The sequence below is a fragment of the Pristiophorus japonicus genome, chromosome 9 (assembly GCF_044704955.1).
Source record: "Pristiophorus japonicus isolate sPriJap1 chromosome 9, sPriJap1.hap1, whole genome shotgun sequence".
In the NCBI taxonomy this organism is placed as follows: Eukaryota; Metazoa; Chordata; class Chondrichthyes; family Pristiophoridae; genus Pristiophorus; species Pristiophorus japonicus.
This window is the reverse complement of record NC_091985.1, coordinates 21,082,677-21,098,762: the sequence shown is the minus strand read 5'-3', so window position 1 is coordinate 21,098,762 and position 16,086 is coordinate 21,082,677. Positions and strand designations below refer to the sequence as shown.

General features: G+C 47.5%; 1 long non-coding RNA gene across 1 annotated transcript in view; it reads left to right on the top strand.

Annotated features, from left to right (window-relative positions):
- Positions 1–16,086, top strand: part of LOC139272578 (uncharacterized) — a 47,733-nt gene that overhangs the window by 21,432 nt on the left and 10,215 nt on the right. The window lies entirely within an intron of this gene.

The following is a 16,086-nucleotide window of genomic DNA, read 5'->3' as shown; positions in this document are numbered from 1 at the left end:
TGTAAAAGACAGTGACCAGACCCAGACTGTTTCTGGAAACAAGCGTCGAGGGCCGCATGCACTGATCGGTTTGTACTGTGCTCACACTTCCCTCTGTCCAGATGCACAACTAGTTACGGCTGAATCATCACGTCTTCCAAGCACTGAGAAATGCAACCCAGCTTTTTGGTTAATTATAGTGATTGAACTTAGGTGTCATTATCAATTAGGAGGTAACAAGTGCTCCCTTCTTAAAGCGGCACAACCCATAAATTGTTAAGTTTCATTTAAAGATCTGTTAATTAACAAATCAAATTAAAATTTGGTCCTCGAGGGGAGTTGATGAGGCACTCCAATCCCTCCGGTGCCCACTGTTCATGGCAATGGGCCAAGCAAAGGCTAATGGTGATCGCATATGGAAATGCAAAGCGCAAATTTTTTTGTTAAGTAATGTTGTCAAAATGCCAGTTGTAGAAAATAATTGGAACCGTCTGTAAAATCCTTGCGTGTCAAATAATGAGGAAGTGCAATGCTCTAAGAGAAGCAAAGTAAGAACCTCTAAGATACTCTGCTTTCAACTAGATGCCTGTGAGCATTTGACCAAAAATATAGACTTTTCCATCCACAACTTGGAACAGCACTTGTGTTTTGTTTTTTCACTCTTATCGTGGATCCTCTGCATTAATAGGGCCCGCACATTTTAACAGAGCCAACTTGTACGTATGGGTGACTAGAGTGGTGCCCTTCCAGTTCTTTTACACGCAGTACAATGCTAAACTGCATTCCCAAATCAGCGGAAAAACAAATCAGAGGAATAACACTTTTTAAAAAAAATTTGCAGAAAGGGTGATCCATGTGGAATGGATTTCTAGGTAGGGTACTGGAAGCAAAAAGCTTAGAATGGTTTCAGAAACAGCTGGATGCCATGAATGGGCGGGCAGAGTGGAGGGCAGAGAAACCCAAGGCAAAAATCAAAAAGGGCCACATTGCAGCAAAATTCTAAAAGAGCAAAGTGTGTTAAAAAAACAAGTCTGAAGGCTCTGTGCCTCAATGCGAGGAATATTTGTAATAAGGTGGACGAATTAACTGCACAGGCAGCAATTAATGAATATGATATAATTGGGATTACAGAGATATGGCTCCAGGGTGACCAAGGCTGGAAACTTAACATTCAGGGGTATTCAACATTCAGGAAGGATAAACAGAAAGGAAAAGGAGGTGGGGTAGCGCTGCTGGTTAAAGAGGAAATTAACGCAATAGTAAGGAAGGACATTAGCTTGGATGATGTGGAATCTGTTTGGGTGGAGCTGCGGAATACCAAAGGGCAGAAAACGCGAGTGGGATTTGTGTACAGACCACCAAACAGTAGTAGTGAGGTTGGGGACATCATCAAACAAGAAATTAGGGATGCATGCAATAAAGGTACAGCAGTTATCATGGGTGACTTTAATCTACATATAGATTGGGCTAACCAAACTGGTAGAAATACGGTGGAGGAGGATTTCCTGGAGTGTAGTAGGGATGGTTTTCTGTACCAATATGTCGAGGAACCAACTAGAGGGCTGGCCATCCTAGACTGGGTGATGTGTAATGAGAAAGGACTAATTAGCAATCTTGTTGTGTGAGGCCCCTTGAGGATGAGTGACCATAATATGGTAGAATTCCTTATTAAGATGGAGAGCGGCACGCTTAATTCAGAGACTAGGATCCTGAACTTAAGGAAAGGTAATTTCGATGATATGAGACATGAATTGGCTAGAATAGACTGGCAAATGCTACTTAGAGGATTGATGGTGGATAGGCAAACATTTAAAGATCACATGGATGAACTTCAACAATTGTACATCCCTGTCTGGAGTAACAATAAAACAGGGAAGGTGGCTCAACCGTGACCAACAAGGGAAAGTAAGGATAGTGTTAAATCCAAGAAAGAGGCATATAAATTGGCCAGAAAAAGCAGAAAACCTGAGGACTGGGAGAAATTTAGAATTCAGCAGAGGAGGACAAAGGCTTTAATTAGGAGGGAGAATATAGAGTATGAGAGGAAGCTTGCAGGGAACATAAAAACTGGCTGCAAACGCTTCTATAGATATGTGAAGAGAAAAAGATTAGTGAAGACACATGTAGGTCCCTTGCAGTCAGATTCAGGTGAATTTATAATGGGAAACAAAGAAACGGCAGACCAATTGAACAAATACTTTGGTTCTGTCTTCACGAAGGAAGACACAAATAACCTTCCGGAAGTACTAGGGGACCGAAGGTCTAGTGAGAAGGAGGAACTGAAGGATATACTTATTAGGCAGGAAATTATGTTAGGTAAATTGATGGGATTGAAGGCCGATAAATCCCCGGGGCCTGATAGTCTGCATCCCAGAGTACTTAAGAAAGTGGCCCGAGAAACAGTGGATGCATTGATGATCATTTTCCAACAGTCTATCGACTCTGGATCAGTTCCTATGGACTGGAGAGTAGCTAATGTAACACCACTTTTTAAAAAAGGAGGGAGAGTGAAAACGTGTAATTATAGACCGGTTAGCCTGACATCAGTAGTGGGGAAAATGTTGGAATCAATTATTAAAGATGAAATAGCAGCATATTTGGAAAGAAGTGACAGGATCAGTCCAAGTCAGCATGGATTTATGAGAGGGAAATCATGCTTGACAAATCTTCTGAAATTTTTTGAGGATGTAACTAGTAGAGTGGACAAGGGAGAACCAGTGGATGTGATGTATTTGGACTTTCAAAAGGCCTTTGCCAAGGTATCACACAAGAGATTGGTGTGCAAAATTAAAGCACATGGTATTGGGGGTAATGTACTGACGTGGATAGAGAACTGGTTGGCAGACAGGAAGCAGAGATTCCAGATAAACGGGTCCTTTTCAGAATGGCAGGCAGTGACTAGTGGGGTGCCGCAGGGCTCGGTGCTGGGACCCCAGCTATTGACAATATACATTAATAATTTAGATGAAGGAATTGAGTGTAATATCCCCAAGTTTGCAGATGACACTAAACTGGGTGGCAGTGTGAGCTGTGAGGAGGATGCTAAGAGGCAGCAGGGTGACTTGGACAGGTAGGTGAGTGGGAAAATGCATGGCAGATGCAGTACAATGTGGATAACTGTGAGGTTATCCACTTTGGGGGCAAAAACACGAAGGCAGAATATTATCTGAATGGTGGCAGATTCGGAAAAGGGAAGGTGCAACGAGACCTGGGTGTCATGGTACATCAGTCATTGAAAGTTGGAATGCAGGTACAGCAGGCGATGAAGGCGGCAAATGGTATGTTGGGCTTCATAGCTAGGGGTTTTGAGTATAGGAGCAGGGAGGTCTTACTGCAGTTGTACAGGGCCTTGGTGAGGCCTCACCTGGAATATTGTGTTCAGTTTTGGCCTCCTAATTTGAGGAAGGACGTTCTTGCTATTGAGGGAGTGCAGCGAAGGTTCACCAGACTGATTCTCGGGATGGCTGGACTGACATATGAGGAGAGACTGAATCGACTGGGCCTATATTCACTGGAGTTTAGAAGGATGAGAGAGGATCTCAGAAACATATAAAATTCTGTCGGGACTGGACAGGTTAGATGCAGGAAGAATGTTCCCGATGTTGGGGAAGTCCAGAACCAGGGGACACAGTCTAAGGATAAGGGGTAAACTATTTAGGACTGAGGTGAGGAGAAACTTCTTCACTCAGAGATTTGTTAACCTGTGGAATTCCCTACTGCAGAGAGTTCGTTCGGGAGTTAGATGTGGCCCTTACGGCTAAAGGGTTCAAAGGGTATGGAGAGAAAGCAGGAAATAGGTACTGAGGTGAATGATCAGCCATGATCTTATTGAATGGTGGTACAGGCTCGAAGGGCCGAATGGCCTACTCCTGCACCTATTTGCTATGTTTCTATGTTTCTATAGTTTTTTTTTCTGAATGGGTGGACCAGCAGACTGAATTGCCTTCTTCATCTGTGTTATTTTTCTATATATTTATTCATATATATATATGATCGATAGATTTTGGACTCAAGGGATATGGGAATCGGGCGGAAAAGCTCCACTTTTCCGCCCGATAAGTCATGATCTTATTGAATGGCAGAGCAGGCTTGAGGGGCCATTTGGCCTCGCCCTGCTCCTCAGTCGTACCTTATTTTTCTGTTATCTCGAAAGAAGACTTGGATTTTATGTAGTGCCTTTCACGACCACTGGACGTCTCAAATGCTTTACAGCCATAGAAGTACTTTTTGGAGTGTAGTCACTGTTGTAATGTAGGAAAGACAGTAGCCAATCTGCGCACAGCAAGCTCCCACAAACAGCAATGTGATAATGACCAGATAATCTGTTTTTTTGTTATGTTGATTGAGGGATACATATTGGGGCTAACTCCCCTGCTCTTCTTTGAAATAGTGCCATGGGATCTTTTACGTCCACTTGAGAGAGCAGATGGTGTTATGTATGTAAACGTTATAATAGTTCAAGACTTGCCACCAGGGGGCGCACCTGTTGGAGACCCAAGGGTCACCTGCACACCTCGTGAAAGCAATTATAAAAGGTTGTCTGCCATGCTGCATCGTCACTCTGGAGTTTGATTAAAGAGACTAAGGTCACATCAGTTTGAGCTTACAGCATACAGTCTTGTGGAGTTATTCTGAGCACAACAACTGGCGACGAGTAACAGATCACGAACTTTCACAAGGTTATGGCTGTCGTTGGTATTCTTGAGAGATTTGTTGAGGGTGATGATTGGGAAGCCTTCGTTGAGCGTCTTGACCAGTACTTCGTGGCCAATGAGCTGGATATGGACAGTAACGCGGTCAAGCGCAGGGTGATTCTCCTCACCGTTTGTTGGTTCACGATATATGGCCTCATCAAAAATCTGTTAGCACCGACGAAACCAACGCACAAGACATATGCAGAGTTGTGTACGCTGGTTCGGGAACACCTCAAGCCGAAGGAGAGCATCTTAATGGCCAGGTATCGCTTTTACACGCACCATCGCTCCGAGGGCCAGGACGTGGCGAGCTATGTCGCCGACCTAAGATACCTTGCGGGACCGTGCAAATTTGCTGGATTTTTGGGGAAATGTTGCGGGACTTTTTCGTGCTTGGAATCAGCCACGAGATCATTCTTTGCAAACTGTTGTCTGCCGAATCTCTAGATCTGAGCAAGGCCATCATGATAGCCCAGGCTTTCGTATCCATGAACGATAACACTAAGCAGATATCTTCTCAGCATCGAAGCACACTGGCAAGTACTGTGTATAAAATAATGCCTTCAGCAGGCAGAACTGTACATGGCAGGGCCTACACACCTGCAGAGGCCAGACCTAGGATGACTCAGAGTCCGCCGTGGGGCATGAATGCGAATCCATTAACACCATGTTGGTGCGGCGGGGGTAATTGTAGAGCCCATCAATGTCGATTCAAACACTACATGTGCAAAGGCTGCGGAACAATGGGGCACCTCCAGCGAATGTGCAACTCACCACGTGGCAGAGTCTGCAGAAGATGACCGATTCGGCGCGGATCACGCTGAACGTAAGAGAGGCAACTCAACCCGAGGCTGAAGAGGAAGTGTATGGGGTACACACCTTCACCACCAAAAGCCCTCCAATAATGTTGAAAGTCAAATTAAATGGCATTCCATGGAATTGGACACGAGGCGAGTCAGTCAATTATGAGCCAGAAGGCTTTGAGAAACTATGGGCAACAAGGCACAAAGACCAAAACTAAGCCCGATTCACACAAAGGAGTTTGATGTAGTCCTTACTACTAGGGGGATCAAGGGGTATGGCGAGAAAGCAGGAATGGGGTACTGAAGTTGCATGTTCAGCCATGAACTCATTGAATGGCGGTGCAGGCTCGAAGGGCCGAATGGCCTACTCCTGCGCCTATTTTCTATGTTTCTATGTTTCTAAAGCTGCGCACCTACACCAAAGAGCTCATACCAGTCATTGGCAGTGCAGCAGTGAAGGTATCGTACGATGGAGCTGTGCATGATTTATCACTATGGATTGTACCAGGCGATGGCCCAATGCTGTTCGGCAGAAGCTGTCTAGGAAAGATCCGATGGAACTGGGACGACATCAAAGCGCTGTCTTCGGTGGATGACGCCTCATGCGCTCAAGTGCGAAACAAATTTCCGTCGCTATTTGAGCCAGGCATCGGCAACTTCACAGGCGCCAAAGTGCAGATCCATCTAATTCCTGATGCACGGCCCGTTCATCACAAGGCCCGAGCGGTGCCATATATGATGCGGGAGAAAGTTGAGATCGAACTGGACAGACTTCAACGAGAGGGAATTATATCGCCAGTCGAGTTCAACGAGTGGGCCAGTCCAATTGTTCCAGTGTTGAAAAGCGATGGCACGGACAGAATCTGCGAAGACTATAAAGTAATGATCAACCGAGTCTCGTTACAGGACCAGTACCCACTACCCAAAGTAGAGGACCTGTTCGCAACGTTAGCAGGGGGCAAGTCGTTCACCAAGCTCAATCTAACCTCTGCTTATATGACACAGGAGCTGGCTGAATCTTCGAAAAGATTGATGTGCATCAACACGCACAAAGGACTGTTCATATACCACAGATAGCCTTTTGGGATTCGCTCGGCTGCTGCCATCTTCCAGAGGAACATGTAGAATCTGCTGAAATCGGTTCCGCGCACCGTGGTGTTCCAAGACAACATCCTGATCACTGGTCGTGACACCACCAAACACTTGCACAACCTGAAAGAGGTTCGAAAGCGACTGGACAGAGTGGGACTCAGACTGAAACGCTCCAAGCGTGTTTTCCTGGTACCAGCGGTCGAATTTTGGGGGAGAAAGATTGCGGTAGACGACATCAGACCCACAGACTCTAAGACGGAGGCCATCAAGAATGCACCCAGACCACAGAATGTGATGGAGCTGCGTTCGTTCCTGGGACTCCTCAATTATTTTGGTAACTTTCTTCCCGGGTTGAGCACTTTGCTGGAACCTTTGCATTTATTGCTACGTAAAGGTGACAACTGAGTTTGGGGTAAATCTCAAGAGACAGCCTTCGATAAGGCCAGAAACCTGCTTTGTTCTAACAAGTTACTTGTATTGTATGACCCGTGTAAACATTTAGTACTAGCTTGTGATGCATCTTCGTACAGGGTCGGTTATGTGTTACAGCAAGCAAATGTGTCAGGTAAATTACAAATGCGTCCAGAAGTTTATCTAAGGCTGAAAGAGCCCACAGTAGGGTTGAGAAAGAAGCATTAGCATGCGTATACGGGGTTAAGAAAATGCACCAATACCTATTTGGACTCCAATTTGAGCTCGAAATCGACCACAAACCGTTCACTTCACTGTTTTCAGAAAGCAAAGGTATTAACACCAATGCTTCGTCCCGCATCCAAAGATGGGCACTAACAATATCTGTGTATGACTATGTAATCCGCCACAGACCAGGCACTGAGAGCTGTGCTGATGCCTTCAGTCGGCTACCATTGCCCACCATCGGAGTGGAAACGGCACAACCCACAGACTTGCTTCTTGTGATGGATGCTTTTGAGAGCGAGGGGTCACCCGTCATGGCCCGCCAGATCAGGACCTGAACTAGCCAGGACCCTGTGCTATCACTAGTAAAAAAAACTCCGTCCTTAATGGAAGCTGGTCGGCTGTTCCTGGGGAAATGCAAGACGAAATTAAGCCGTTTTACCGACGCAAGGATGAAATGTCCATCCAATCAGATTGTCTCCTATGGGGGAATCATGTGGTTTTGGCAAAAAAAGGCAGGGGAACATTTATACGCGACCGATACAATACCCACCCAGGCATAGTCATGATGAAGGCTATCATCAGGTCGCACGTTTGGTGGCCCGGCATTGACTCGGAATTGGAGTCATGCGTAGACCAATGTAACACTTGCTCACAGTTGAGCAATGCACCAAGGGAGGCCCCACTAAGTCTGTGGTCATAGCCCTCCAAACCGTGGCCCAGGGTCCACGTAGATTTCGCTGGTTCCTTTCTAGGAAAGATGCTCTTAGTAGCAATGGATGCTTACTTTAAATGGATTGAATGTATAATAATGTCATCATGTATGTCCATTGGCACCATTGAAAGCTCGGGCTATGTTTGCCACCCATGGTTTGCCCGACGTCCTTGTTAGTGACAATGGACCATGTTTCACCAACTCGGAATTCAACGAGTTCATGACCCGCAATGGCATCAAACATGTTAGGTTTGCCCTGTTTAAGCCCGCATCCAGCGGAACGGGCAGTCCAAAATATCAAGCAGAGCTTGAAACGCGTGATGGATGGTTCCTGCAGACCAGGTTATCTCGGGTTCTGCTCAGCTACCGGACGCGACCCCACTCGGTTACCGGGGTTCCCCTGGCAGAATTGTTAATGAAGGGAGCACTCAAAACCAGACTCTCCCTCGTCCACCTGGATCTCAATGATCATGTAGAAACCCGGCGTCACCGGCATAATGTGTACCACAATCATGCGGCTGTATCGCGTGACATTGAGGTTAATGACCCAGTATTTGTTCTGAATTACAGTCATGGTCCCAAATGGGTTGCTGGCACTGTTTTAGCCAAGGAGGGGAATAGAGTGTTTATTGTCAAACTTCTGAATGGACAAAAGTGCAGAAAGCATTTGGTTCAGACTAAACTGCGATTCACTGACAACCAAGGACAGTTTGAAGAGGACATTACCAGTATTGATCCACCAACACACAACCAACCAGCAATCGACCTCGCTGTCAATCATGAGGATGAACCCACCATGCCCGACAGTCCGATCAGACCAGCCGCGCTGCAGTGCAGCAATGATCTGACCAACTCACCCATGCCAGGACTTCAACTCAGGTGATCAACCCAGGAACAAAGAACCCCTGATCGTCTCAACTTGTGAATAACTTGTAGCTAAGACTTTGGCAGGGGAGTGATGTTGTATATGTAAACTTTATAATAGTGCAAGACTTGCCACCAGGGGACGCACCTGTTGGAGACCCAAGGGTCACCTGCACACCTCGTGCAAGCATGTATAAAAGGTTGTCTGCCATGCTGCTTCTTCACTCTGGAGTTTGATTAAAGACTAAGGTCACATCAGTTTGAGCTTATAGCGCACAGTCTTGTGGAGTTATTCTGAACATAATGTTATGTATGCTTGCTTGTATTGTTATATGATGTTTGTAATATTGAATGTACCTTACACTGTACACACCTTACGGTGCTGCTGGAGACCTAAGGGTTACCTACACACTGCGGGTAACCCAGTATAAAAGGGAGCTCACAGCTTGGTGTCCTCACTCGAGGAGCTGCAAATAAAGGACTACAGTCTACACAGTTTAAGTACCATACCCTACCCTGCCTCGTGGAGTCATTACCAAAGGTACTTGCATTCACTACAACTGACGACGACGTCACGAACTACACGCTCAGCATGTCGAATCTCAGCAACTTTCAGCAATTTACTGATGTGGAAGATTGGGACGCTTTTGTAGAAAGATTGGAATATTTCTTCATAGCCAACGACCTGGCTGGGGTCACAGCGGCTACACGGTCAAAAAAGCGCAGGGCCATCCTGCTTAGCAGTTGTGGGCCCACCATCCATAGTCTCGTCAGGGTCTTGCTAGCCCCGGAGAAGACAACCACCAAGAGCTAGGAGGAACTTGTAACACAAATACAGGAGCAACTAAAACCAAAAGAAAGCATCCTCACAGCCAGGCACCGGTTCTACATTTACCGGTGACCCGAAGGCCAAGAAATTACTAAGTATGCTGCACAGTTAACAAGACTAGCTGCACCATGTGATTTTGGAGACCACCTTAATGAAGCACTAAGGGACATATTTGTCATCGGAATCGGCCATGAGGGCCTCCTACACAAATTTCTCTCTGCCCGACATCACAGTCACCCTGCAGAAAGCAATTCAAGTGAGCCAGGCCTTCATGATTTCAGCCGGCGACTCCAGACAAATACTGACCCAGGACTCTAAACCGGCGAGCGCAGTGCACCACGTGGCTACTTATAAAGGCAGAAATGCTGCCCTGAGTCCCGCAACCCTGAGTCCGCCACATGGGGCAAACTGGATGGCCCCGTGCTGGCGCTGTGAAGAAAACCACAGGGCCCACCAGTGCCGCTACAAAGACTTACATGCAAAGGCTGCAAAGAAAAAGGGCACCTTCAGAGAATGTGCAGAAAAAGCTTTACTCACCGCATCACTGAAGAGTTGGCTGATCAACCCGGGCTCCAACACAGATGAAGTTTGTTATATATGTAAACTTGTATTTACTCTGTATAGCCACCAGAGGGCTCATCCCCTGGAGTTCCAAGGGATCCCATAATCACTTGGGAGCACAGGTATTTAAGGAGGCCTCACAGGTTGGAGAGGCACTCTGGAGACCTGCAATAAAAGACTAAGGTCACACGTTACTTTGAGCTCACAGTGTTCAGTCTGACTCTTTCTCCATACCTAACAACTGGTGACGAGATACAGCTATCGAACCAAAAGATGCAGAGAACAGTGAGCATCCAGGAGAAATTCGCAGAAGGAAATGATTGGGAAACTTTTGTGGAGCGACTCGACTAATACTTCGTGGCCAACGAGCTAGATGGGGAAGAGAGCGCTGCCAAACGAAGGGCGATCCTCCTCACCGTCTGTGGGGCACCAACGTATGGCCTCATGAAGAATCTGCTCACTCCAGCGAAACCCATCGAGAAATCGTACGATGATTTGTGCACATTGGTCCGAGAGCATTGGAACCCGAAGGAAAGCGTTCTGATGGCGAGGTACCGGTTCTACACCTACAAAAGGTCTGAAGGCCAGGAAGTGGCGAGTTATGTCGCTGAGCTAAGACGTCTTGCAGGACATTGCAAAGTTGAAGGACATTTGGAGCACATGCTCAGAGACTTTTTCGTACTTGGCATTGAATAGGAATCCATACTTCGCAAACTTTTGACTGTAGAGACCCCAACCTTGAGTAAGGCCAGAGATATAGCCCAGGCGTTCATTGCCACCAGTGACAATACTAAGCAAATCTCTCAGCACACAAGTGCTGCAACAAGTACTGTGAACAAAGTGATGTTGTTTTCGAATTGCAACGTACAGGGCAGGTCACACATGCCTGCAGCTACACGTCTGCAGATGTCTCAGAGACCACCATTAAGGGTGATGAATGTAAGGCCATTAACACCTTGTTGGCGCTGCGGGGGTGATCATCGTTTCCATTCATGCCGATTCAAAGGGTATGTTTGCAAGGGCTGTGGAACAATGGGACACTTCCAACGTATGTGTAGGCGAGCTGCAAATCCTGTTAAACCTGCAAACCACTATGTTGCAGAGGAGGACAGATCCACGGAGGATCACGATGAATCAGAGCCTCAGACCGAGGAGGCAGAGGTAAATGGGGTGCACACATTCACCAGGAATTGTCCCCCGATAATGCTGAATGTTGAACTAAATGGACTCCCGGTGTCAATGGAGCTGGACACGGGCACGAGCCAGTCCATCATGGACAAAACGACTTTTGAAAGATTGTGGTGCAACATGGCCTCAAGACCAGTCTTAACTCCAGTTCGCACGAAACTAAGAACTAACACAAAAGAACTGATTCCTGTAATTGGCAGTGCTACCATAAAGGTCTCCTACAATGGAGCGGTGCACAAGCTACCACTCTGGGTCGTACCGAGCGATGGTCCCACGCTGCTCGGCAGGAGCTGGCTGAGAAAGATACGCTGGAACTGGGACGACGTCTGAGCGCTATCGCCCACTGACGACATTTCGTGTGCGTAGGTCTTAAAACAAATTTCCTTCGCTGTTCGAACCAGGCATCGGGAAATTCCAAGGAGCAAAAGTGCAAATCCACCTAATTTCGGGGGCGCGACCCATCCATCACAAGGCGAGAGCAGTGCCGTACATGATGAGAGAAAGGGTAGAGATCGAGCTAGTCCAGCTGCAAAGAGAGGGCGTCATTTCACTGATCGAGTTCAACGAGTGGGCCAGTCCTATCATCCCAGTCCTCAAGGGAAACGGCACCATCAGAATCTGTAGCAATTACAAAGTAACTATCAATCGTTTCTCCCTGCAGACCAATACCCACTACCAAAGGCCGACGACCTCTTTGCAACGCTGGCGGGAGGAAAGATGTTCACGAAGCTGGATCTGACTTCAGTCTACATGACGCAGGAACTGGAGGAGTCATCGAAGGGCCTCACCTGCATCAACACACACAAAGGTCTTTTTATTTATAACAGATGTCCGTTTGGAATTCGATCAGCGGCGGCGATATTCCAGAGAAACATGGAAAGCTTACTGAAATTGGTCCCGCACACCGTGGTCTTCCAGGACAACATCTTGGTCACAGGTCGGAACACAGTCGAGCATCTGCAGAACCTGGAGGAGGTTCTTATTTGACTCAACCGCGTGGGGCTCAGGTTAAAAAGCTCGAAGTGCGTTTTCCTTGCGCCTGAAATGGAATTCTTGGGAAGGAGGGTTGCAGCGGACGGCATTAGGCCCACCAACGCGAAGGCGGAGGCAATTGAGAATGCATCGAGGCCACAGAACGTGACGGAGCTGCGGTCGTTTCTGGGACTCCTAAGCTACTTCGATAACTTCTTACCAGGTCTCAGCACACTGTTAGAACCACTGCAGTGGGACAAATGGGTTTGGGGCAAAAGCCAAGTAAATGCCTTTGTAAAAGCGAGAAAATTGTTATGCTCAAACAAATTGCTTGTGTTGTATGATCCATGTAAGCCTTTGGTACTAGCATGTGATGCGTCGTCATATGGCGTCGGGTGTGTATTGCAACAAGGTAATGATTTTGGGAAAATGCAACCAGTTGCTTATGCATCCAGGAGTTTGTCTAAGGCCGAGAGAGCCTACAGCATGATTGAGAAAGAAGCGTTAGCATGTGTCTATGGGGTAAAGAAAATACATCAATACCTGTTTGGGCTAAAATTCAAATTGGAAACTGACCATAAGCCACTGATATCCCTGTTTTCCGAGAGTAAAGGGATCAATACCAACGCATCAGCCCACATCCAGAGATGGGCGCTCACGTTGTCCGCATACAACTACGCCATCCGCCACAGGCCAGGCACAGAAAACTGCGCCGTTGCTCTCAGTAGGCTGCATTTCCCACCACGGGGGTGGAAACGGCGCAGCCCGCAGATTTAGCCATGGTTATGGAAGCATTTGAGAGTGAGCAATCACCCATCACTGCCCCCAGATGAAAACCTGGATGAGCCAGGACCCCTTATTGTCCTGAGTCATAAACTGTGTGCTTCACGGGAGCTGGTCCAGTGTCCCAGTGGAAATGCAGGAAGAGATAAAGCCATTCCAGTGGCGCAAAGCTGAAATGTCTATACCGACTGCCTTCTGTGGGGCAATAGAGTAGTGGTTCCAAAGAAGGGCAGAGACACCTTCATCAATGACCTCCACAGCACCCACCCAGGCATCGTAATGATGAAAGCGATAGCCAGATCCCACGTGTGGTTACCCGGTATCGATGCGGACTTGGAGTCCTGTATTGCAATGTACCCAGGGAGGCGCCGCTAAGTTTATGGTCTTGGCCCTCCAAACTGTGGTCGAGGGTACACGTCGACTATGCAGGACCGTTCTTGGGTAAAATGTTCCTTGTGGTTGTAGATGCGTATTCCAAGTAGATTGAATGTGAGATAATGTCGGCTAGCACGTCCGCTGCCACTACTGAAAGCCTGCAGGCCATGTTTGCCACACACGGCCTACCCGATGTCCTGGTGAGCGACAACGAGCCATGTTTTACCAGTGCTGAGTTCAAAGAATTAATGGCCCGTAACGGGATCAAACATGTCACATCTGCCCCGTTTAAACCAGCGTCCAATGGTCAGGCAGAGAGAGCTGAGCAAACCATTAAGCAAGGCTTGAAGAGGGTAAATGAAGGCTCACTGCAGACTCGCCTATCCCGAGTTCTGCTTTCCCACCGCACGAGACCCCACTCGCTCACTGGGATCCCACCTGCTGAACTGCTCATGAAAAGAGCACTTAAGACAAGGCTCTCGTTCGTTCCCCTGATCTACATAAACAGGTAGAGAGCAGGCGGCTGCATACCATGATAGCGCAAATGTGTCACGCGAGATTGAAATCAATGATCCTGTATTTGTATTGAATTATAGACAAGGTCCCAAGTGGCTTCCCGGCACTGTCGTGGCCAAAGAGGGGAGCAGGGTGTTTCGGGTCAAACTTTCAAATGGACTCATTCACCAGAAACACTTGGACCAAATCAAACTCAGATTCACGGACTATCCTGAGCAACCCACCTTGGACCCTACCTTTTTTGATCCCTCAACATACACACCAGTGGCAACTGGCATCACGGTTGACCACGAAGCAGAACCCATCATCCACAGCAGCCCAGCAGGACCCAACACACCAGGCAGCCCAGCAAGGCCAGCTGCACAGCAGCCCAGCGAGGGCCTAGCAAGTGATTCAACAACACCAGCTTTCACATCGAGACGATCAACCAGGGCAAGAAGGGCACCAGACCGACTCACATTGTAAATAGTTACACTACTGACATGGGGGCGGGGGTGGGAGTGTTGTTATATATGTAAACTTGTTTTTACTCTGTACAGCCCCAGAGGGCTCATCCCCTGGAGTCCCAAGGGATCCCATAATCCCTTGGGAGCACATGTATTTTCGGAGGCCTCACAGGTTGGAGAGGCACTCTTGAGACCTGCAACAAAATACTACGGTCACACTTTACTCTGAGCTCACAGTGTTCAGTCTGACTCTTTCACCATACATAACAAAGATGAAGCTGCTCAACTGTTTATACCTGCTCCACCGAAAGTTCTCCGTGGACGATGGAAATAGACATCGACGGGGTCCCAGTTTCCATGGAGATCGACACAGGGGCGAGCCAGTCTGTGATGAGTCAAATGACCTTTGAAAAAATTTGGATGAATCCTGCCACTCGATCAAAACTGTCTCTTGTCCAGGCGCAGCTGCTCACCTACACCAAAGGTAAAATCCAAATTGTTGGCAGCGTGGACGTCCAGATCTCCCAGGGCGGCGTGTTGAACAAACTCCCCCTGTGGATTGCTGCCAGAGATGGTCCCACGCTGCTGGGAAGGTATTGGATGAACCTGGTCCAAATCAGTCAACTTGGCGACGGCCTCTGGGCTCCAGCAATTGACATCCCATGCAGCCCCGAACACGGATCCATCGCTGCATCTAGAGATCCCACTGTCCAGCTCGACTGCGTGCCGAAATCTCTAGAACCACACCGCGGCGAAATCTCCAGAACCGAAAACCCAAACTCCACCTTCTGGGCCGGGGCAGGACTCCAAGACGTGAACATCATCGAAAGAAGTGGATTCCCGACGTCCATGGCCGAACCTGAGGAAGAAAAGATCACCATAGCCTACCTGGAGGAGAACCAGAAGATGACTGCTACACCATGAGGAGAAAAACCTAAAATTAAAATGGCCACGACCAGATCACGAGGGGGCAGCATTGGAGGAGCGGCACAAGACACTGAGCGGCCAATCGGATTTGAAGGCTCCCTTAAAGGAGACCGGTAACCAAAAAAATTTAAAGGGGCAATTTCAATTTAAAGATGCCAGGGACTTTAAAGCTAAAAATGCAGTAAAAGGGTGCAAGTATGATAATGTAATCATGAATTTTGATGCTAGTGTAACTAATGTGAAAAATAAAATGAATGCTTGTGTAAGTAAAGTTAAGAACAAGCTTGTTATATGTGATGATTATGGCAGAGAGTTTGAAATGCCTAATGTAACCATGTCTGGTGAGACCATGATACAAAAAAGTGATGCAAATGCTGTTATTAACAATGTAAAGGCAGTCAATAATGTAGACTCGACTGTGTATGACCAGAGTGGTGTCATGTATAGAGGTAGACCACTGTTAAAGGTCACTGGGTTCTACAGGAACCATGCAAATGCTAGAGGAATCCCCCCGTGGGAGACCCCCAGGTCCAGCTGGCTACCAGACCATGTAGCCTGGACCTTTGGAACTAGTGTGATGCCCCAGAAAGGAGTAGACCCACGAAGGGACAGTGGTCAATGGGCAGCACAGCCTCCACCACTGGCAACCTGCCCCTGGCCACGAGAGCCAACACCAGGAGCGAGAGGCCAATACCCTCCAGCTTTC